This window comes from Crotalus tigris, unplaced genomic scaffold (genome assembly GCF_016545835.1).
Source record: "Crotalus tigris isolate CLP2741 ecotype Arizona unplaced genomic scaffold, ASM1654583v1 scf7180000018970.2248101, whole genome shotgun sequence".
NCBI classification, from domain to species: Eukaryota; Metazoa; Chordata; class Lepidosauria; order Squamata; family Viperidae; genus Crotalus; species Crotalus tigris.
In genome coordinates, this window is record NW_024097302.1 from 377,423 (window position 1) to 403,055 (window position 25,633).

At 35.3% G+C, this 25,633-nt stretch overlaps 1 protein-coding gene across 6 annotated transcripts in view; it reads right to left on the reverse strand.

Annotated features, from left to right (window-relative positions):
- P2RY1 (purinergic receptor P2Y1) overlaps nt 1-25,633 on the reverse strand; it is a 119,187-nt gene that overhangs the window by 60,826 nt on the left and 32,728 nt on the right. For all 6 annotated transcript variants that reach the window (XR_005558491.1, XR_005558493.1, XR_005558489.1 and 3 more), the window contains exons 4-5: nt 8,208-8,311; nt 6,401-6,563 (exon numbers count right to left, since the gene is read on the reverse strand). The gene's annotated coding sequence lies outside the window, so the exon portion shown is untranslated. The remainder of the gene's footprint in view (nt 1-6,400; nt 6,564-8,207; nt 8,312-25,633) is intronic.

Here is a 25,633-nt window from a genome sequence, read left to right on the forward strand (position 1 = left end):
TCTCAAAAGTAGAAGATGAGGACAAAAATACTAGCTATATCTACTTAGAGGGGTGAGGGCAAGGAGGTTCTGTATCTGCAAAAGAGATTCTCAGTAGATACATGTGGTCATGGGACTCCTTTTTTGCATATCCATTTTGGGATAATTTACAGCCTAGATCACATTCAAACATACATTGCAGTGCATCTGTCTAGATTTCCAGATATGGAAATCTTGAATCATGTGTCAGAATAAGAAGGAATGGAAGGAAAAGTATTTTTGTTTTTTAAAAGAGTTCAAATTAGACTTTAATTAAATGTCTTTAAATATAGTAAAGGGAAAAATCAAGCAGACACATTAAACTCCATAGCTGCATACCCACAGGCAATTATACACATATATCATCATTTTTTCAGTATAAATCAGTGTGGCATTCAATTTAAATCAGTATAATTGCATCAAAGACAGAAAATTACAGCCTCTTAAAATGCCAGTATATTATCATCATGTGTTCTGCAACATGATTGCAAGGCACAACCGAAAAATATTACCTTTATGTGCAACTAAGAAGGAATGCAATAAGTGCATCATAGTTTAGGTACACTTAAGTCTGTAGCCTGATTCCAGATGGTGATTGCCCAGTTAGTTTTGTTTTTCTACACTTTATCAATCACAGCCAACTGTAGAAATTAGCAGAAAGAGTTTATATGAATATTAATACAATAGAATCTCATTTTATTAGACCAATTGGAAGAAAGCATCCATTACAATGGAGAATACCGTATGTCAATGAGATGGTTGAAGTTATCTGTATCACAACATAACTTTGCCAATAATGCAGCCTTGGTCTATTTTGTATGAAATGTGTTGTATCAAAGATCTGTTAAAAAAAAAAAGCTTTCACCCTATCTTTTTTAAATACACTTCATAAAATACATTTACTTTTGAACTTTATGCATCCAAACTGAGAGTTTTAACATGTATTATTCTATAGAAAAAATGCATTTTGCATACTTAACTTACAAATGTGTTTGTATATTTTTAAATCTGCAGACTGAAAATTGATATATTTCATCTCAAAAATACAACAGACGGAATGTTTCAATAATAGAAATCGTCATTATCATCATCATCATCATCATCATCATCATCATAGAAAATGATAAAATTAAACTGCTCTGGGACTTCAGAATTCAAACAGACAAGCACCCGCAACATAACACCCCAGACTTAACAATTGTCGATAAGAAAGACAAAAAAGTCTGGATAGTGGACGTGGCAGTGCCTGGAGACAGCAGAATAGAAGAGAAAGAACTGGAGAAGATAACAAAATACAAAGACCAACAAATAGAAATAGAAAGACTGTGGCAAAAGCAAGCAAGGGTAGTACCAATAGTCATAGGTCCTTGGGTGCAGTCCCAAAACAACTGGAGCACCATTTGAACACCATTGGCATTGACCAATTCGCTATTAGTCAATTGCAAAAGGCGGCCTTACTAGGAACTGCTTCCATCCTGCGACAATATCTGTAATACCATCAAACATCCACATCTGCCTATCCCAGGTCCTGGGTAAGGACTCGATAGGTAGACAAAATGCTAAATCCAGTCTGAACATCTGGCTGACTGTGCGATGATCCAAAATAATAAAAAGCAAAAATGGTTTTTTTTTCTCCTAATGTAAAACTTCTTAAATCCTCTAGATCAGGGATAGGCAACTTCGGCTCTTTTATGACTCGTGGACTTCAACTCCCAATTCTGGGAGTTGAAGTCCACGAGTCATAAAAGAGCCGAGGTTGCCTACCCCTGCTCTAGATGGTGTATCTATCTTCTTTCAGTATCAAGATCATGTAGAAACATTTAAAGAACAAGAAAGACACAATTTTCTGGAAAGAAAAGATGGATGGCAGACTTGTGATGACAGCTGACAAGAATGCTTTTCAATATTTCTCGTGGGGCTGATAGAATTTGCGACTTTTAATGGGGAAGGATGAACTGTTCTGCTTTAGCCAAGTGACAAGTTCAACTTCTTGCTGCATTTATTAAAACGAAGAGTTAAGCTGGGATTGTGATTAGACACAAGAGTGTCCCTCATCTGTTGTGACCCTGACCAATAAAAGTAGCCTGAAGGTAGAAAACTGAGGGATTTTGGAAGGGAGAAGGAAGAAACGAGTCAGTAACTCAGCAAGGAGGAAAACTGACATTTAAAATGACCTTCCAGTTCCATAATTTTATTATTCTATTCTTTTAGCAATCTGTACACACATGTCACAGCTTTTATTACAATCTTTTCTGACTGCCAGGCAACTGTCTGGGCAAACCCATGCAGTTTTCTTGGCAAGATTTTCAGAAATTTGTCATTGCCTCCTTCCTATGGCTACTCACCTCGGCTGGCTTTATGCCTAAAGTGGGACTAGAATTCGTAGTCTCCCATTTTCTACCCTGGTGCTTTAATCACTAGACAAAACTGGCTTTCTCTCTTTCAAATGACAAGATCAAATTCTTGTATACATCTGTAATTCTGTTCGTTTTTCTACAGATTTACAATTCACAGTTTCCAAAGATGGAGCAACATATACATTTAGGGAACAAGCAAACAAATATTTCTTAAGGTTATTAAGAGGCTGTTTGTGAAATTAAAGCAGTTTATTTAAAAACATCTTGTTTAAAATTGAAAATACAATTGCAGCTTTAAAAACATTTTAAAAAGTATTATTAAACTTGAAAAAAGATCAGTAACGCTATGTCTTGTGGAATGATAGGATTAGTGTCGTCAACCATCAAAGTTTTTTCTTCATTTCTAAATGCATATTTGATACCAAATATTCAAAACGATGAATGCTTTTATTTTGGAAGTGGTTACCTCTACAGGAATGATTGCATAAACAGTACAGTTCTACTTAAGGAATAACTAAAGCATAGTAAACCATTTTTAAACAATGCAAATCTTTGACCGGGAAGTTTTAATATTCAATATGGGAGAGGTATATTTATTTAAATTTATTTTAAAAGATTTGTCCACTGAATTTGTATTTATGATTTATACAATACCATCCCTTAAGTAAGCTCAGAAGAGAAACAAACAAATAAATCAATATAGAGTTTTGGTCTATATAGCATCTTACCCACTAACCAAGTTAAAGTGACTAGGGAAAAGCAAAAGTGAAGTAGCGGAACAGCTCTCTGGTAGCAACTAAAAGCTGCAGAATAAAAAAGATAGTAATGTCAAAGTGTTTTCCTTTTCGTTCACAATCCTCTTTTCCTTCTATGAATCTGTTTTGCTTGTAAAATCAAGGGATGATACATTTTTTTTAATTATAGCATATTAAAACAGCACAGACATTTCATACTTTGCCTAAAAAGTCATGCATTCTATAGATTTCCTAGGCATTCTATACAATGCCAGTTTTTCACATGTTACCAGGAATAGATACATATGGATATTAAAATGTTAACATCTTAGTATTTTTTTTTCTTTTAGCTGTGGCATGACAGCCTTGGTTGTAATTTGAATAGGATCTAAATATTTACATTGATATATTTGTTACTTCAAAAATTATTGTTATATATCTGTTAATTTAAATGCTATAAATGTAATGTTGAGCTTTAATCCTTTAGTTATTTAAAATGCTTTGGTAATTTTTTGAAACACAAGGATGCATTAGCATCTTTGTCAGGCCAATGGTCTCATAGTCAGACTGATCAAATAGGAGTTTGGCCCTAAAGTATAATATGACAGCAAACTAAATGCTTGAGGTTAAATTAAATGATTTATTCAACCCTTCTCTTATAATACAGTCCCTCCCCCCTTATAATTCCCTAAATTGGACAAAGAATATATAGAAAATCTGATCTTAGTTTTTTTCCACTTTAGGCAGGGGTGCAATTAGATAGTTTGTTTTTCAGAAAAATAGTTAGAAAGAAATCAAATAAACAAATAGAGACAGGGTGAAAGCAATATTTTAATTAATTAAAATTATTTTAGTTTAATTTTACCCAATTTCCATAATCAGTTATGATAATTATGATTACTTTCCACTCATGTGATATTTTCTGCTTTCAGTCATAATATAACGCAATTGATTGGCAATATTTGTAGGGCCCTTGATGGCTTTGACGGACATATGTGTATATGTATATGTATACATATACGTATATGTATATGACCTTGGGATCATATACATTATATACATTCCTGATTTAAGCAATTCCTACCTCCTATTTGGAGAGTATACAGATGCTAAATTAAAACAGATGGGATAAATATTTCTTTTGACTTCAGTGGAAATTTTCATCTACAGTTGGTGCAAGCAGCAAATTCCTTACTACATGCCTAAGTCTGTTGTCTTGAGTAGGTCCCTTGTTTGGTTCTGTGCACCTGTGATCTCTTGATGTCATCCCTGGTTGAAAACTAAGCCAACTTATTTACACTTTTATCTGTGCTGCATTTGAAGCCACTGAAAAACTAGTTTATTTCTGAGATGCTGCACATTTTGAAGCATGTAATCATGCTGTTTTCCTACTTGTGAAAAATAATATTTCACTGTCTATCTTCTGGGCTGCAACCATTTAAAGCAGATCTTTCAGAAGGAAATGTGGCTGGATGACTTTTCAGCTACTTCTCCAATCTTAGGATTTTTTTTTTTTTTTGGCAGACAATCAGACCAATCAACTTCCACCCAAACTCCAAACAAGCTGCAGTTAATTTATTTTAGTTCTGATTAACATGAGAGGGGTGAGTATTTTTATAGTTATTGTGGAATTTTAGGGTAAACCAATAATTTTTCCTTCTTTATTTCAATATTTCTATGTTGGCAGAAATTAAGATGATTGTAGACTGTCTTCAACTATTCTAGCAATTATAGCATTATGGAAGGAATCTCATTATGGAAGGAATCTCATTATGAAGAATAAATCAATCATTGCGCTGTACTATATAAACCATATGTATTTTTTTTACTTTATGCAGGTGTCCAGTCTGCAGGCTGAGAGTCAAAAGTGTGATGGAGAGAATTTGTATACAAACCTTGCTGCCAATTTGCCTATTTTCTTCTAAAAGCTTTTGCTTCTTTATGAACTTTGGTGCTGGAAAAGACTCCTGACAATATCATGAACATCCAAGAAAGCAAACAAATTTTTCATCAAACAATCAACCCAGAATTCTCATTTAAAGCACCAAAGAACAGGCTCAAATTATCTTACTTCAGGCACATTACATGAAGATTTTGCTTTCTGGAGAAGACTCTGATTTTACGAAATGTGTCAGGAAAGAGAGGAGGATGACCAGGAACAGGAGGGAGGACTCAGTTACAATGATGATGAATGCACCATTGGAAGGTCTGAATGACCAGACTAAGAAAATATTGTCACAGAGTAAATGTACTGTTGACAATAATTTGATAGAACTTCAACAAAATCAACTTGTAATACAAAGATTTCTTTGAACTTTATAATTGTTTGGATGGATTTGGTTTCATAATCATGTATAATTTAAGGTGACCAACCATCCTCCTTTAGGGAGAACAGTCGTCCTTTTTTAAGTTCTGTCCTCCCTCGAAAAGTGTCCTCCTACATGTCCTCCTTTTCGATATTTGAAGACTAATCTGAGGGGCTTTATTTTTCTCATAGAACGCTCAGAACGGCATTCCGGCACCTTTTTTTGATCTTTTTTTTAACTTTTGCATGAGCTGTGCTACTCCCCCTATTGGCTTTCGAAAGCCAATAGGAATTGCTGCTGAGTGCGCCAAAACACCGGGACAGCAAAATTTGCACATGTAAGTTGTCTGCAGCGAAGGTGAATTGGCAGGAACTTTGCACCCCTCTCTGCTACCCAACTACACTATCTCCTAGTTAGTCCCAAAGATACCTGGAGGAGACTGCAGCGGCTACACCATGGTAACTTTCTCTTGATCTTCGGCCCTGCTAGGGCAATAATGGCTGCAGGCGCAAGAGGCAGGGGCAGCGGGGCTGCTGCAGGTGGGGGTGTGAGGGGTGGCGGTGGTTGGCTGCCCACCGTGCTGTGGGAGCCATGGGAGCTGCTCTATATGGGCCTGTGCAGGGTGGGCGGTGGTGCTGGTGGTGGCTGCAGGCAGGGTATGTCAATGGTGGGCTGGCCCCTTGGGGCTGGAGCTGGCATAGCTGGTGCTTTGAAAGCCGTGAGGCCCGCTCTACACGTCGGGGCAGCAGTGCTGGTGGGGCAGTTGCGGGCCGGGGCATGGCATGTAAGCATAATTACAATATAAAATGTTATTGTTACAAATGTTTTTATTATGCATTTATCATATTATAGTGTATTATGTATTATTGTTGCAATGAATAAAATGTTTCTTTTATTTACGATATTTTTTCTTCAATTTATTTGTGTCCTCTTTTTCATTGTAAAAAAGTAGGTCACCTTAATAATTAAATATTTTGCTATATACCTGTTCAGAGTGGTTGGAACTAAGGCTGTCAGATCTGAGCAGCAAAATCCAGATGACCATTACATGGCAGATGTAGATAAGATACAGAAAACTCCAGCTCTTCATTATTCTCTGCTAATTGTTAAGTGTGGCAGGCCAGATCTGGTAGTCATAGTGGGAACAGCTGTGTTTAGGAAACAAACCAAGAAATAAATAAGGGTTAATTTCTCTCAAAATGTTAAAATACAATATCGTATGCAGGGTGTAGCTATTCTTCCCATTTGTCTAAAAATATATATTGGGTTTCTGATATACACATAAGTAAAATTACTACCATGCTGTGTTCTCAAGCCTCAATCTGATTAGCTTTATTGTTGCAGGCTTTAAAAAAAACTATTTCTAGTTTTTTTAAAAAAAGTCTGTTGAGCCTTTAAACTTCAGTATCATGTAAAGTTTGCTAAATTCTTAACTCATTGGCTTTAGGACCCATGACACCTATTCCTTGCATTTACTTGTAATTGGTGCACCAATGTGAGATTCTTTGCATAGTCCAAGCTACTTAGAGCTTCAGCATTTCTTCTCACTGGGAAGGGGTGGAACATGTTCTGGATCATTAAAAAAAAAGACATAAGTGATATCGGCACCAAGCATCACCCACTTTTATATGATGTGTTTGAACTTGGCTTTGATCAAACACTAAAATGTACATACTATAAAATCATTTGCAGATCCGGCATAGCAAAGCTATTGAAGGTGTGACTCCCTTTCGGCAAACAAAACAACAAAAGTTTTAACAGAAGGGCATGAGGATATTATTTCAATTGAAAAGAGCAAAATCCACTAACACAGTAAGTATGAATCATACTTCAAAGAGAGAACAGGTTAGCAATAACGTTGCTATGCAAAGCTCTGAATATCTTTCATTTTGATTGATCTTTGGTTCTGTAACAATGGGCATGAACTTCTCTTTACTGCTCTGTGCTATGCATGTTTTACCATGTGAAAATGAATATTTGTTTGAAAAAAATGGAAATTGAATCCAGTCGGTCTCTTTAATTTAACTACACAGTTACTCAGAATCAAAGTTTGAAAGAATAAATACCTCCAGGAATGGTGGCCCTTTTGGCATTCCTGTTTGTGTTGCTTTCATTCCACTGAAACGTACTGAACTTTCTTTCTCTATGAATCTTATTTCACAGCCATTTCTGTTAGCTGCCACATTCTTTATCCACAGATTTCAAAGTAACACTGCATTATTCAAGATCAGGGATGCAAAAGCTGATATCAAGGCTTCACCCCTTGAAGGCTGTAGGAACAGTTCCTGCAGTCTTTTCAGAAGTTTCCACCAAATTCAGATGTTGATTTGCAAAAAGGAATGGAGTCATTTAAATTATTTATTTGGTGGAGATAACCTCTTTATTGGAGGTTCCTGAAGTATCTATAATCATGATGAATGGAAAACAATGCCATATTTTTCTCTCCCTTTTGAAGTACGGAAAACAAAAACCCTGTATTATTAGATAAGATAACCTTTATTGTCATTTTTTACTGTGGTCACATTGGCACACATTAAAAATGAAATTTTGTTGCTTTGCTCTCAAAATTGTACACATACATAATAAACATTTAGACATGCAATATACAGCATATGTATAAACCTACATCCTTACATATAAATAACATAGAAAAAATAATCATTGTCCATCTTGAATATATTTTAAGATAGCTTAACACTGTCTAAAAAGTAGCAACGAAGAAATCCCACACATTTTCCAGAAACCTCCCCTCCCTACTCCATTTTTGTGATCCCACCCATCACCCTACTTACTTTGGGCATAGTGACCCCTTGCAAAAATGTTGATTTCCATTCAGCCAAATGTTGCCTATTTATAGTGTCATGTAGGAATGACCAGAGGATGCAGAGGGAAGAACCTAAAACCAAGGGAACATTCAGATTAGAGGCATCTTAGACCACAGGAGGAATGTGGATGAGCAAATATCTCAGAAGGGTCATTCCTATTTTTGTAAAGACGATAAGGGAGAAATGTATTGTTAGGATTTCAACATTCTGTTACGTAACCTTACAGAAAGCAGAATTGGTTCATCTGGGTGTGCTTCCTATCTGGACTATTTCACAAGGCTGACACTCTTTGTTTTCAGATGCCTTAGAAAAATGGCAAGCACTGGAAAAGGAAGTGATTATTACTGAATTAGACCATAGATGCGCAAATGAATAGGATAATTTAAATGCGTAAATAACACTCCTTGATTTTAGTGTTGGTTTTATGGGAACAATTCCAAACCTGACAGAATATTAACAAATAGATATATCTATTCAAATGCATTTCTGAAAATTGTTTCCTGCTATTTTTGGATATGGTGAAATAGTGCATAAGATGATGTGAGCAGTTTTAAGGATGCTACAGTAGTTGTTGGAATTGCTAAAGGAACAGGATAGAAAAACTACCTTTGAATTTTATTTATTAAATTTATATGCCATCCATACTACTTCAAGGATGACTTTTTGTCACTTCTCAAGCAAATTTTTCATGTTGGAAAAGACTCCTTAGAATATTGTGGATAGCCAAGAAAATGAACAAACTGATGATCAAACAAATAACCAAATGTTCTTACTCAAGGCACAAATAACCAGGTTTACATTATATTTCAGACAAATCATGTAAAAATCTAGTACTCCTGAATCTATAATGCTGCAAAAGCTAGAAAGAAAGAGAAGAAGATGAACAGGAACATGGTGATTGGACTCAGTTAGAAAGGTGATGAGCATAGCATAACATTGGGAATAGATCTTCCTGGAGAAAACTCTATCTTTGTGGTTACTAAGTGTTAATATTAATTTGATTTCAATTCATTTAATTAGTGGTGATTGCTATTTTGTTTTGAATTTTATAGTAATTCATGAGCACTGAAGATATAAAGAAAGTCCCAATTTTTATTTTCAGTGTGTGAATATCTAGTGTAAGCAGTAGATCTTTATTTTGAGGATGAATCTCCCAGTAGTATGCCTGATGGGTTTATTGATTAGTTGTATATGAGAACTAAAGGCCAACATAATTGGATAGTATCAGTTGGAGATGATAGTTCTAGGACATTGACTCTTGGCAAGCTCCATTGTGCTGATTCCCAATTAATGTTCTGTGTTCTGAAAACATCACGTTTCTATTTAAGTATTAAGTTAATGGATATATGTAGCTGGAGAATTACTAGGATCAACCCTCCATAATTAGGCTATTGGGACCAAATGCTTGTTTATTTTGGGGATTCTAAGTACCCTTGACTTACGATTATCTAAGCCTGCTGGAACAGAGGCTTTGAAAAATTGCTTACCACTTCCTCTGAGTAATTGGTTCCACTGTTGAACTGATCTTACTGTTAGAAAATTGCTCCCTCTTCCCCCACCCTCCAGCATTCATTCTTCAGAAACTGCCAAATGAATATCTTTCAACATTCTACTTACTGTTTGTTGATTTCATTTGCCAATTGAGGCTTAGCTCATAAATAGTTGTTCTCTCTTTGGTCCAGGGAAGTAGGAACTTGTGTATCCTCAACCCCAACTCCCAACATCCATAGCTATTCATAATGTTGGTTGGAGGTGTTGGGAATTATAATTCAGCAAGCTCTGAAAGACGTCAGGTTCCCCCTATCCTATTCCATTCTTGGTTATACTGCTGGCAGAGGGGGTGTGGAGAGCTCTTCTTATCCATGACATGGAAGAGAAGTATCAGGTGCCAATTTTTATTTCTGACATCTATTGTTTTTATGATAGGAAACTGGGAGTGAGACTGCAATAGTAACTTGCACTGTGACGTGCTGTGTTCTATTCAAGACATTGGCTTGAACCTATTCACTTTCCTGTGTTTTGTTTTCTCACTTCTAGCAATCAATATGCTAAGGGTGACATACTGCAGTAATTTTAGTTGATTTTTTAAAAATATTTCTGCCATTCTTCTGTTTTTGTGTAGCATACTTTTTTTTAGAATTTTACTGCTATTTGCATAGCTGAGTGTGATTCCTTTCTATTATTTTACTTTTCAATCAAACCCACTGATGAAGTCAGACAAAACAGAAAGAAAGAAAGAAAGAAAGAAAGAAAGAAAGAAAGAAAGAAAAAGAAAGAAAGAAAGAAAGAAAGAAAGAAAGAAAGACTTCAAAATCCCTTATAGAGATACATAGATGATGAAGTAATAGAAAATATTTGTAGCTTGGGTTTTAGATTTTGGCTGTGGTTTGTTCTCCAAGCTTGTTTCAATATAATTTCTGAATATTTTGTTACCAAACTAGGTAACATCATCAGCAGAATTTTCTTGACCTGTTCTCCTTAGCTTATAAATGTCTTGTGTGGTCATTTGGTCAGCTAAGCAGAATAGGACAAGAAAATCCTGCTGATAATGTTGCCTAGTTTGATAATGAAACATTCAGAAATGGCTTGGAGAGCCAACCATAGACAAAATATATAGACGATACCTTATGATTTCCATAAACATAAATTGGCTTACAGCTACAATCTTACCATCTCACATTTGCAATCTCTCATTGCACGGATCTCCACATTCTGGAGATCATTAATGGACAAGAAAAATAGCTTCCATTATATATTAATTACAAAGAAAAATGTATTAAGATTTATGGTGAAAATATTGCAAACATGTTTGTGAAAGTTTGCAAATTTATTTAATGATGTGCTTCCCAACCCGGGTAAATTACCCAAAACTAGGCAAAAGTGTTTTTTCTTTGGATACAACACATACTGTAAATTCTTTACACATTCACAGCTGGAACTTTAAAGGAAAGTCCTTTAAAGAAGGACTTTCTGATAAGCAGTTTTGTATAATGAAGGAAAAAGTTTCTGAAGCACTGGCTTAATGGCTGTCCAGATTTTTGCAGCATTTTATTTTTGACAGAACTGGCTCACAAAGGTTTTGGCTGTGCTGAACAAGATTGCAACTTGCCCCCGTATGACAGTACTAAAAGATAACAAATAACTGAACATGGTGAATTGTCACATTCTTGACATTTTTATATACAGTGCTAGCAACAAAGGAGCCCGAATGACAAGAACAAAGTTGCAAGTGTCCTCCATTCAGTATTATCTTTACAGCTGTAGTAGGCATGATGAACAGAATGTGTAAAATTGAAAGCAATTATGAATATAGTTGCCGACTTTGGACTTAATGCCTGAGGCAAAGAATGCACAAAGCAAAGTCAATAATACAGTGTCTCCCTCCCTCCTGCCAGATAAGGATGCAATTTTGTTCAGTTGCATTTGAGCACATTTTATCTTTGTCATTGAAGGCTCTGTGGCTTGTCTGTAACAAATCTGTGTTGATTTCAGACACAAATTTATTTCCTAATAATTAGGAGATAAATAATTGGACATTAACATTTGGCAAGGTCACAGGTTGCTAAAGGTTCTGGGAGAACATAATTGAAATAGATCAGTTCCTCAGTTTGCTGTCTTCCAGATGCATTGGATCCAGCTACTATCAGGCCCAACTAACATCAGAGGACAGTTTGATTCAGTATTAGCTACTTTCAACTATTTCAATACACTAATCAGGGCAATACATTGTTTTTAAAAGTTCTTGCCATTTTTCCCTCTCCCAATTCTTAGCAACCATTCCAAGGTGAATTACTGAGAACAAGAACTAGAAATCACATTCCAGGCCAAACTGTCATGGTTCCTGTGATAACAAAGAATTCCTCATTCTAGGGGTGTCTGCAGAGTTGGGGGAAAAGATCAAGATGGCAGCCATGCTGTACATTAAAAGGGGTGGAAGAGCTGCCATCTTGATTTTTTACAAACTCTCCTGCAGATACCCACCATAGTTCTCCAAATCATCTTGTCAATTAGAGAAGTTTTTGCTAAGCAGATAATTGGACTGTACTTGCCTGGTGCTGCCCCTATTGTAAGAGCAGATAGGTTTTGCCAGAAGTGAGCTAATCTTAAATTTATCACCTTGCATTATGTTGTTAAACTCTTGGACAATGAATGAGTGCAGACCAGATATTTCAACCAAAAGCAATGCAGTTAATCTTCACCTGATGCTGACAAGTCTTTCTCTTCCTTGTCCTTTTATTCACCATTTTTGCTGTTATTACAAGTTCTTTCATTGCAGTTTCTTTTTTATTCTTTTCCACTTCCTTTATCCAATCTATAATCTTGTGGTATTTGGGGGGGGGGGGTTTGTCTCAAAGCTGTACTGAGAACTGAATTGTTTCTTCTTTGTTAGGTGTTGCAGTTTGTTAGTTCATTGCAGTCTGTCCATTGATGAATTGATAGAAACATTTGATAGAAACATTTGTAATTCAACTTAAATTAGAGATTCTGTCCATAGTTTCCAGTTTGAGCTTCATATCTGTTGATTTTCCTGGCTACAGCTGTTATTTGCTGTTGTATGATTTCCAGTGCTTTCTTGTATTCCTTGTTTCTAGGTGATATTTCTTGATCAGGTATTCTTTGGTCTTGTTCATCTTCTTTTTTAAATTGTTCTAGCTTGTTTACATTTGATCTGATCTTACATCTTTATAATGGCATATTCTGGTGGTTTAGGAGAAGTGAATTCCATTTTGATTTCATTTCTGTACCATTGATAGTAAATAATCAAGGAAAATCAGGAGAGAGCAATTTTTTGGATTAGCTAATTTAGTGTTTCATATTTGTTACTATATTTCATATTAGTTTTTTAAAATTTATCAGTGCTAACAATCTTAACCTCTTTCCTATCTAATATTCACTAATCATCTGTATTAGTTTCTCCTAACACTTTAGGAGATCTTCCAAAATGGGTCCTTACATCTTCAGATATAATGCACAGAAAAAACAGCTGTCTTTTATCTACCACATGAGGTCCCCAAAACAGTGCAATGCCTGAATTGCACTGAGTTGTCTTTATATAAAATTAAACTGTTACAGAGGAGCTGCTGTTGCTGTTCTTTCTAAGAAAAAGAGCAGCATGAAAGCAACATAGAAAACTCTCCCTACCTGTATTGAGTCATACTTGTTAAAAAACCAACCTAACATGTGCATCTGTATGATAAACCCTTCCCCTTTTTTAAAGGCACACTGTATTTTAAGCAAGGAACACTTTGCCTCCTTTGAAAACAATCTTGTCACCTGCTTTGAAAATTCCTGGTTGTTTGACCATTATTCCAGAAAACAAAATATGAAATATTAGGTAGATGTTCTTATTATAAATTCAGGGACATATTCTGGGAAGAATTTAACTGAACATGAAATATTCATAATTATGTCTGTCCCTGCAATTTATTCCATTAACCAAAGCCCTATTAATAAGCCCTGTTGGTGATTTAGTTTGCTTATTTTTGCTGAAATCATAATGTAGTTAGAATGGATGAGTATTAAATATGGTATAATCATAGCATATAAATTATTTATAATTTTCCAGGTAAACAAAACCCAATTGCCAATCCAGGTGGGAAACTAAGAAAAACAACATTTATTATATAGGGAACATATATCTTCGTTGCTTTGCTACTCTGATCAATAGATTCTCAAGATCCACCTTTCCCTAATTTGATCAATAGATTTCCAACCTCCATTGAAGTAAAATAGTGAAATAGATAGGACAATTCTTCTTTCTTGTATGTTTATTAGACCTACTGTACACTATACAGTAGGTCTAATAAACAACCACATGATAGAGCTGTAAAAGTGTAGAAGGACATAACCAAATTTATTAGAAAAAATGACAATGTTTAAGGCCTTTCAACTTAAAATGAACAAGAGAGACAGTAAAGATATGTAAAATCATACATGGAGTAGAAAATGTGAATAGACTAGTCACCTCTCAGTCTTACAAATTAAACATTTGGATTCACCTATTCATCTAAAAAAGAAGGGGTTTAGGACTTACATAAAAAAAATGAAATATGAACAGGAATACCTATGTAGCAGGCTGAATCTATTCTGTAGAATTTATAACATCTAATCATAAAATAAAATATTGTCTCCCAAGGAGAATCATATTAGTTTTTAATGGCATGTAGCTCCCTTTTGTTTAAAAACAGGAATAGGACCACAACAAAATGAAGGCAGTACACTACACAAGGGATTATTTTTATCTAGATGCACTGCAAAACATGTCCATTCATGACTTCTTTTATTTATAACATAACTGATCCATATATGTGGCTCTTGGATGAAGAGTATAATTTAGGAGAAAATATATAGATGCAGAAACTATCTCAGAGCTTTGAGGTTTGACTTCTGTAATTTAGCCTTCATTAAGAATATTCTTAATGTGATTTGTTGATTAACCCAGGTAATATATATAATAGTTTTGATTTATTAAAGGGGATATTGTATTGTTAAGTAGATGATTTAATATGGTGGCAAATAGCTAACTTTTAGGAAGTAGAACAAGATTATATTCAAATAGATAAAATGTGTTTTGGATATTAGATTCTGTTACAAATTGAGATAAGGGAAATCTTGGTTACCTAAAGCCTGAAAATTATAAATATTAAAGGTTAAATTGGAATATTGATGGGAAACTAAAATTGGGGAAAATTAATAGCAGGATATGGATTGTTTATGAAGATTGAATGTAAAAAATAATTAAGATACGTATAAGCTAAAATTTATTGATAAATGTAATAATGATGTTTTTACTGAGCTGATGTAATAAGAACTGTATTAGCTTAAATACGAGACAGTAATTGTTAGGGGAAAAAGAGGAAATATTTGATGTTGTAACTTGAAATTTGTACTAAAGATTTTGTTATCGAACTATTGATTAACCCAGCCACCACATTGCTTTTTAAATACTTAAATGTAAAATTGGAAAATTAATAAAATATTATATAAAAAAAGAATATTCTTGATGTACATTTACCAAAGTATGGTTGAATGATTTAACTCCCAAACAACTGCATAGAATTGAAGATTCAGAATTTTGTCTGTGGACACTGAACTGTTATTCTGCCCTAAATGTTAAGTAATATTTCAAGAAGTTTTTAAAAAGTCAATATTATTCATGAACCCATATCATTTATTCATTAGAATGCTTTTGTATCTGCAGATTGCTTAATTTATATGGTACAGAGGCGGTTTTAAAAGATGGTATTCTTCCCAGATGATTTCTTAGTTTCTAGCTTCCATTTTAGACAACCTGTTCATGCCAGTCTTCAAAAACAAAGCACATGTTGAAAAAAAATCACAGACAAATTCCTTGAATTAACAACATGAAGACAATTGTATTGTGGCAAGAGCTTTGAGAATAAACCATAGCTTGAAGCTTACATCAGTTACAAAGATTTAATTCCTAGCATCTCTAGTTAAACAGTGGACCTTCCTATAAGAAGTAGTAAGTAAACCTACAGTATCTATATCAATAGTAGAGCATCACTGATGGGTATGCTCTGATTCCATTATTTGGCATCACAAAAAGATGTTTTGCCACAGATATCTGGAGATTTCTGATCATGTTACTGTGTGGCATAGAAATATGGCTTAAGAGGAGTTTATCTCTTTCTCTCCTAAGGAGATGCCACAAACTTTTAAAAAGGGGTCCGTAAAATTCATGGAGGATTGAAGTATAATTGGTTACTATTTTTTTAAAAAATATTGTCTTTGAAGCATATCTATGAGTCATACCAAAATTAGTATTATTTCTATTCTGTTGTTGCTGTTATTCCATATATATATATATATATATATATATATATATATATATATATATATATATATATAGGTCTTTGATTGTTCGGGTTTTCTCCTGCGTAAAATTGGAAGTGTCTTGGCGACATTTCGACAAAGTCCCATTCGTCATCTTCAGACTGGTGCTTTCAGCTTCGTGCTTCGAGGAGCAATGTGTGGTCTTAGCTGTTTCTTCCTTTTAACTGCCAGTGGGGGTATGAACTGATTGGGTGGGAGCTTGGCTGTGTTCTGATTGGGTGGAGGTGTGTTCTGATTGGTTAGGGGCATGGCTGTGCTCTGATTGACTGGGCGGTTGGCTGTGCTGTGATTGGCTGGTTGGTTGGCTGTGCTCTGATTGGCTGGGGGAGTGTTCTGTTTGGTTGTGCTCAGGTTAGTCTGACTTGCAGGGGGGTTTAAGATTTTGGGCTGCCTTGCTATTTTTTGGCTTCGTGTTTGTGGTCGTGCCTCATCTTCATGGAGGGTGTCAGTTTGCTTCATGTATGGATTGGAAGGGTTTAAAGTGGCTAATGATGCAGCTGTGGTCTGGCTTCTGGTTTGTGGTCATGCCTCATCATCGGTGTGGCTTTGGGTTTGCTTTCTGCATGGATGTGTGGTGGTGACATCCTGTGTGGTTTTTGTGAGTGTGGGTCATTTTTTGTGTTAGGGAGTCGTTTGTCAATAAGGGCGGGTTTCCAAATGGCTGGTAGGCGGGAGGTATCATCTCGCTTGTTCATGCTGTGTGGGCGTTTTTCTATCTCGATGGCTTCTCTGATTATTCTGTTATTAAAATGTTCACTTTTGGCAATGGTTCTGGTATTTTTAAAGTCAATTTCATGTCCTGTGGCTTTAAGGTGTTGGACCAGGGAAGATGTTGGTTCCTCTTTTTTGACTGAGTTCTTATGTTCTTCAATGCGTGCACTTATTCTTCTGTTGGCACCAGCCTGAAGATGACGAATGGGACTTCGTCGAAACGTTGCCAAGACACTTCCAATTTTACGTGGGAGAAAACCCGAACAACCAAAGACCTACATACAAACACCTGCGAAAACCTCAGAAAACATACATACATACATACATACATACATACATACATACATACTGCATTTGGGTCTCCCTCCCTTTTTGTACTTGGTAAGTTTTGTTTTTTGTTTTATTAATGCAATAATTATTTTTAAAAAGATCAATCCATATAAGCCACCAGAATTCATAGATGATTAGTACTGTACCTTTAGCTTTTACAGTCTCTGCAAATGCAATCCTATAGACATCTCGATGAAAGAGCAAATTTGTATTGATATGATTTACTTCTGAGCACCAACAATCAGAAACAACTAATCTTTAAATATCAAGGACTAGTTTTTTTTTAGTCAGAAGGTTCAGAAATTTGTGTAAAGATTTTTATGCAGTCTATCATGGCCATATTGATTGCAGGCTTTAAATTCAATGAATTCTACCAGTGTTTTCTCTTTCTTGGAGAATCAAGAAATTACTTCCCACATAAGGAGGGAGTTTCCCAAAATTCATTTGAACATAGCTTTGTGCCTAATGGGGATTGAAGGCACATCCTCTTTTCCTTTGCATTATTTTAGTTTTTCTTCATTTTTATTGTTTAAAAAAAGTCAGCAGAAAGTTAACTCTACTTCTAATTTTCATTGCAACTGATAACCAAATGCAGTAGATCTCAAATACCGTTGACTTTTTTCATCCTTTCTTTTTACTTCTTGGGAATATTTTATATATTGACATACTGTTGAACCTCTCTATAATTCCCCAAGAGTTTGATAAAGCTGTTTTAAGGATCAGTTTTTCCATCCTACACACCTCTTTATATTGACAGAAACCTATTGATTTGATTTAGTATGTACTAAGCTGTTTTATACTATGTTGCTTTAAGTAATTGTAGTTGCTGATGCTAGAAGTAAAGCCGAAGCTGGAAAGGGTATAAAGAAGAAAATTGGAAATTATATGTCAAGATGAGGAATAGCAAAATAAACTCCATCCTATATTGGGAGCTTAAGAGTTAGAAGAGTATGGCCATCTGTCTTTTTCCTCCTTGATTAGGAGAAAGGAGTTCTTCAAAAAATTCTGTGTCAGCTTACTAGTTAAAAACAATAGTTTTAAAAAGGAAAAGATGTGATAGAAAGTATGAAGGCATATGAAATGAAGTTTCACATGGCAAATGAACAATTGGTCAGGAATGAGTAAAAAGATGTCCATGGGTTTTAAACTGTTTGCATATACTTCACCCCAAAATAAAGAATATATGCAACCCATGGTTGAATTGTTGGGTTCTTGGTGTTCTCTTAACTTAGTGGTTTTCAAGCAGTTGTTTCATTATTGCAGATTTTTTAAGCACTCACAATCTTATCAAACCTGGTAATGAATTATTTGCAGGAAATCTACCAAGCTCAGAGTATACTAAGCACGCACTGATACATTCTCCATTAACCATCAGGTTTCATGTACTAGATGAATTGGCACACTGGAATCTTTAGCAGCCTCTTTAGTTGTGCTTCTAGCACATGGGCAACCTTAGAAATTAAGCTAGGTTGTTCATCACAGCCAAATTGTTTTATTATTTTTTATAAATAAGGCCAAAATTATGCTGGATTAGTTCAGAATATCCTGAGGAACAACCTCAATGTGCTTTATTGATAAAGGCATTTTCTGACTGCATATGGCCACTATGATAGACAAAATGTGCCCATCATCCAAGAAAGGTACTTTTTGTGAATAAATGCCTGTGTGGAATAAGTGTTTCCAAGATAAGCGTTGTAGGCATTACACTTTTGTACAAGAAGTTTGAATTTAATAGGAATTTTAAAATCAGCCTAAAAAAACCAAACCACATGAAATATCAGCTGCAAATATTTCTTGAGAATATCATTAATTTAACAGAACAGGTTATTTATTGGATTGATTGCATACACTTTAAAATAACTGTACTCAGCTTGGTGTTATTACATTTAAGCAACGTGGCTAGAAACTGGAAGACAGTAAGTTTTAATTCCACCTTAAGCACAAAGCTAACTGGGTGGCCTTGGGTAGTTGTGGGATTCAAATATGTGAAAAACCGGTTCTCTGTGTGAATGCCACTTCCAGAAGTCCATTCTGGGTCTGGGCAGCAAAAAATTAGCTACCAATTCTTCCAAAGTGGTGCGAATAGGCTGAATCCCACCACTGACCTTGGGCTAGTCACTCTTTCTCATCCCTAAGAAGGAGGAAAGAGCAAACCATTTCTGAAAATCTTGCCAAGAAAATCACACATATTTGTCAAAATTGATTCAAAAGCACACAACACACACAAAGAGAGAGAGAGAGAGAGAGAGAGAGAGAGAGAGAGAGAGAGAGAGAGAGAGAGAGAGAGAGAGAGAGAGAAAGAGAGAGAGAATAAAACTATGTTACTACTTGAACACTGTCAAGGAAAGAAGACAAAAGAGGTTGTAAATTTGCATAAATTTGAATATATGTGGGCAGAAAGAAAGCTAGATGTAATTACTGGAATGTAAAAAAAACTATACCATGGGGAAGTGCTTTGATTACAATAGAGTAGAACTCTAATATATCTGTTCATGTATATAGCACCATAGTAAGGAAAACTACCAAACTAGCTTATGTGCTACCGATTCAATCTGCTAATATATGATAATTGGTGACATCTAGGCTTCTGCACATCCTTCTGTAAAATGGGCATGGATAGACTGTCCTTCAGATATAGAGGAGTGTTCTCTGTAAAATAGTCATGTAGGTATCCTACACAGGATGTAGTATGTAGGTCTCCTACTGCTAGAAGTGCTGGGAGTTACAGGAAAGACTGAGATTGGAAAAACTATGATTGTGCTGAGGATCCACAAGATGTTAAGAATAGGCATGCATGACTGTCTAGTCTTTGTGTGTACCAGTATTTGGTTGGTATCCAAAACATTCCTATATGGAATTCTTCTTTTTTTTTTTTATTTCAGAACAACTTCCTTTCACTGGACTGCTAATAGACCACTCATCAGTTTGAAAAATACCTCAGTTTAGTTGCAGTCATTCATGTTGATCAGTGACATAATCTTTAGTGACTTACTCAGAGGTTCTTCTATTGGCAAGCAATGTGAAGTTGTGTTTCCTTGCACAGTTGTCTATGCTAGGTGCTGCTGGCCACAGTAGCATTCAATAAACAAATAGGATTGTACCTGTTAATCTAATAAAATCAGTTTAATTGGTATCTGGTGTACTTAAGCATAATTAAAATAAATCTTATTTTATATTACTTATTACCTACATTACCTATGAGACTTTCTATTTCAAGAGGAGTCTACCATCCTTTGTATGCAAGCTCAGGTAATATGTAGAAAACCCTCCACTTAACCCCAAGCCACATGTGGTTGAATTTGAGGCCCTGAAAAAAAGCCCTTGTCACTGTCACCCCAGCCTTATGGAACTCCTGCCCTAGAGTCAGGATGGGCCCTTCACTGCTAATCTTAAGGAAGGCAGTTAAGAAGATACTTTTTCATGAACTCCTTGGAGCACCGGAAGCAATGTATGAAGGCAGGCAATGGTACCCATCTTTGGGTTGAGCGATGGATGTAAAAGCTGGTATATAGATTTGCATGCTGGAGAAGGTTGGTGATCTGTCCAAGTAGAACCCAAACAAAGGAGTGATTATCTTCAGAGTATTTGGCACTAGTTGGTTTCTTGGCTGAGTTTGGAAGACAGGACTGGGAGCATTTCAGGGGTGGTCTCAGGGTCAAGCTTCTTTTGAATCTGTGTGAAGCTCATTGTGTATGTAAGAACAGTTTCCCTTTCATTCACTTGTTACAAAAGTAGAGGAATTTTCAGTACACACTGTGCTGTACTGAGGGAAAAAAATCCTGTATCACATTATTCTTGGAGCCTAACATGCTCAGTGAAGACATATCTTCATTCAAGTAGCCATTTACCATGTTAACACTGCATGTTTTCCAGTTTTTGTTTTTTGTTTTGCTTCTTTTCTTCCTTCTTCCTTCTTAATTTTAAATGGTAATGCAATATACAGACAATTTTCTTTTTATTCCTAGGTCAAGTTGCAACGGGTTTGGGCATAAAATGTAAAATAAATGAAATGCAGATATCCAGACTCTTAAATCACTAGTTTTGCTGACAGTGAGAATTATTGTAGAGAGAAGTGGGAGGATGAAGCATTATAGATGGTTTTGCTGTTCGCATCTTAATTGGGCTTTGAGGGAATTGGTTTTGACTCAAACTCTAGCAGTGGATCCTCATCAGTATTTTCAGGAGTTTTTCATCCATGGGGGAATGATGCATGTCAGAACTCCTCAACAGAATTGGGAAAGTTCAGAGCAATTAGACTAGAAAATGCTGGTAACCATTTTCTGGAACCGAGAAGAAGATTTTAAAGGATAAACCTGGGAGAAAAAGAGTGAGATGTCCATCAACTAATTCAAAAGGAAGAAACAAAAGTAGAGCCAGCTTAGTCTAGTAGTTAAGGCCCCAGGCTAAAAACCAGGAGACTGTGAGTTCTAGTCCCACATTAGCCATGAGAGCCACCTGATTGACTTGGGACCAGTCAGTCTCTCTCAGCCCAAATCATTTTGCAGAGTTGTTGTTGTGGGAAAAATAGGAGGAGGAAGGAATGTTAGATATGTTTGCTGCCTTGACTTATTTACAAAATAATAAAAAAACAAAAACAAAAAAACCCTAAATAAATACCACAATCAGGTTGCTAATCTCTTCCTCTACCATAACCAAAAGTGTATTGTTTGCCAGACCACTTTTTCACCCTACCATCTCTACAACTCATCCTCCTGCATGAGAACCGAGCTGTCCTGCTTCCTGGAGTCTAACCCATCATTGATGTTCTAAGTTATTTTAGATTTTATTAATACATTAGCCAAATGTTTTTAATGATTCCACCTTTAATTGGTACTAAAAAGGGAGGAGAACCCACACATCCCATTAAAATTTCACAAGTCTCCACTTCTCAATTTTCTTAACTGAATAAATTCCAAAGCTCCATATAACTCTCTAAAAATAGCTGGTTAGGCTTTGGAAATGGTGACTCCATAGTTATCCTTCTCCTCCATGTTTTTCTTTCTTTCTTTCTTTCTTTCTTTCTTTCTTTCTTTCTTTCTTTCTTTCTTTCTTTTTCTTTTCTTTTCATTTATTCAATCATTCATTCATCATATTTCTGTACTGCCCATTCATCATATTTCTGTACTGCCCATCTTGCCTAATTGACTCTTAAATTAAGAGCTAATTAAAGCACTGCTTCCCTAATGGAGAGATTGATATGTCATAACTTAGAAAGTAGAATTCTACATGAATCATAAAGGTTACATTGCACTAAAAAGACCTTGTATCAATTACCTGATTTATTGCCATCAAAGATCTATATTAATGCCTGATATTAATATGTCCTTTCCTATTCATCTGCTTTGGATATATTTCTGTCCTCTTACCTTGATAATATTGCTGAAAAATTCATTCCTGATATTTTATGAATGTTTCCACACATGAAATTCAACCTGAGTTTCTTTTTTTTTACAAATTTTATGTATAATACAATTAAAAACAAACAAACATTGGATTTGACATGACATTCCAGTATATACATTCTTCCACTTTTTACAATCAATTCTTCATCTCTACATATACATCTAAGTTTTATATACAATACTTGTTCTAAAATAACATATATTTCTATCTTAACATTCAACTTTAATCCTGACTGTCCTCTTCAAATTTCTCCAGTGGTAAAATTTATCCCAGGTTTCATAATAAACTGATCCACATTTATCTTTTAATATCATTGTGAGCCTGTCCATTTCTGCACATGCTAATATTTTATGTATTAACTCTTCCTCTGTGGGAATTTCCTTGCTCTTCCAGTTTTACACTAAAGCAAGCCTAGCTGCAGTCAGGATGTGTAGCAGCAGGTAGATTGTTCCCTTGTCATATTTTTCGGTTGTTATTCCTAACAAAAAGAGTTCAGGTTTTAACTCTAAGTCCAGTGTCAATATATCCCTCAAGATTAAATAGTTTCCTATTCCTTTCCCACAGTTCTTGCCAAATATGTAGGTCGATACAAAAACCAAAATCTCTACTCCAAATTAACATGGTCTCCTTGATCAACATTGTCTGATCTAAAAGAAAATGATATATTTTTTTAATCATTTTATCCTCGGGACCTAATAAAATTTTATCTAGTTCTGTCGGTTCTATCTTTATACCCCAGTCTTTTTTATCTTGCCTATATCTTGCTTGTAGTTGGAGGTATGCCCACCATTCTAATTCTATCCCTGCATCTTGGAAATTCTTCCTCGATTTTAATTCTCCTCTCTCGTCTAGTATGTTTTTATAGGTTATTACTTTCCCCAACTGAATAAACCTTGGGTGTATGTACATTTCTAATGTTGAGATCCAATTGGGGACCTGCCTGTAATTCTGTCATCGAATTTTGATCCATACATCTATTAGTGCCCGTCTGATGTAGTGCCTCCGGAAGTACTGGTGAACTTTATGCTTCTCATCCCATAACATGGCATGCCATCCCGTCTGCCTGTCATGACCTTCCAGTTTTAATAATCTCTGATTTTCCAGTCGAATCCAATCCCGCACCCACAGTAGAATTGTAGATTGATAGTATTTTTCCATATCGGGGAGGCCGAGACCCCCCTTTCCTTAACATCCTGTAATAATTTTAATTTAATCCTTGGTTTTTTCCCTTGCCAAATGAATTTAAGTATGGTTTGGTTGAAATTTTGAAAGAATTCTTTTTCTAATCTAATTGGTATACATTGAAATAGAAATAATATTTTAGGTAATATGTTCATTTTAATTACGGCAATTCTCAGTCTATGTTAAAAAAAAAATAAGTAGAAGAAAAATTATTCCCTCAGTTGAGCAAGTATATATATAAAAAGGTGGTGTTCATGAGGGTAGAGGAGGAGGAGGGAATTTTCCATCTATCCTTGTTGGCCAGTATGTCAAGATAAGCAATGTGTTTTAATTGTTTATAAGCCACCAAGAATCATATTGGTACATGCACTCAATATAATGACATAAGATACATGCTGTATATCATCTTCCAAGAAACATTTTGTCTCTCAAATACTAATGAAAAGGTCCTAAAGGACAAAACAATTGGTAAGATGATGTGAAGACAAATTTGCCACTTGAAGAGGTCTCCTAAGTCCAGACCAAGAAGCTGGTAACTTAATTTACTCTTTCTTTTTCATATGAAAAATATTATGTAAAAACCTCAATTAACCAAAGTAGTTTCAATTCAACTTTTTTTTCCTCCTTGACTCTGACTTTTTATTTCAAAACTTTGTTGTTCTATTCTGACTAACCAGAAATTAAAGCAAAACATTATGAAACTACTTTCAGTTCTCCTATTTTGCAAGGGTTATAAAGTCATCCTGAAAAGGCAATACTCACAATACTCACAGGACATGCAGAATTCCTGGCTAATGGGAAGGAGACATTGCCAGCCAGTTTTACCCGAGAAACTTTTTCCAAAATCCAACCAAACTAGGAACTCCAAATCAGAGCCTATTACAAGCCACTTTACAATTGGTACATAGAACCTACCAGCTAGTAGGTAAATGTAATATATTGTTTATTATGACAAAATAATAGCAAAGAACAAGGAGCACTTACAGGGTAATTTTAATGGAAATAAAATAAAACACTATTTTGGAACTGAGTAAAAAGGCCAAAGTTAGGTGTCCTCCAACAGAATCATTTTTAAGGGAATTAAAAATAAAATTGTTGAAATGACTTGAAATGACACAAGTGATGGAATTATAGAAAAGTGTTTAAGAGATGTTTATGGGAATGACATTGACATGTAAAAGCAAAAAGATGCTACATAGGTAATCCTCAAGTTACAACAGCAATTGGGACCAGTTTTAAAATTGGAAAGACTACAGTTCTAGATCTATAACTGACAAATATGGGTGAAGTTTGCTTCTGGAGTGGCTGCATCTTATTTAACATTTATTGACTGTCTCTATGCCTGTCAGACCTTGATGGTAGACAAGGTCAAGAAACAGGAACAGTGGGGATTTCAGAAACACTCTTCATTTTTGTAGGATATAATCACAGAATCTTGAAAGCCTGTCAGAATTTTTCTCTGCCACATTTTAATACCAAACAAAATCTGGGTCGGCTTATTTTCAGTTTCTTTCTCACTCTTTCTCCTTTCTTTGAACTGAATAATCTTTTCTGAAACTCTGATCTTAATATTTTATTCATCCTGTCCCCTTTCCAGGGTCAGTTCTACATTCTATCACAGTGCCTTTTGGTTGGAATAAGCTTTTCCAATCCAAAGGAAAAGGTAGCAAGAGTAAATGTAAAAAGTATTAGGGAATTAGTTTGTTATAGACTTCTGGGAAAATGTTTAACGGAATTCTGATCGAAAGAGTAAGATAGGTGACAATGAACAACACTGGAAAAATATAATGAAGCTTTACACCAAGTGAAAAATGTGTGGGGCAGATTTTTGTTCTTTCCTTGAGATAGATACAAATGTGGAAAAAGCAGTTTATGTATTGGATATGTATTGTTTTTTTAAAAAAATGTGA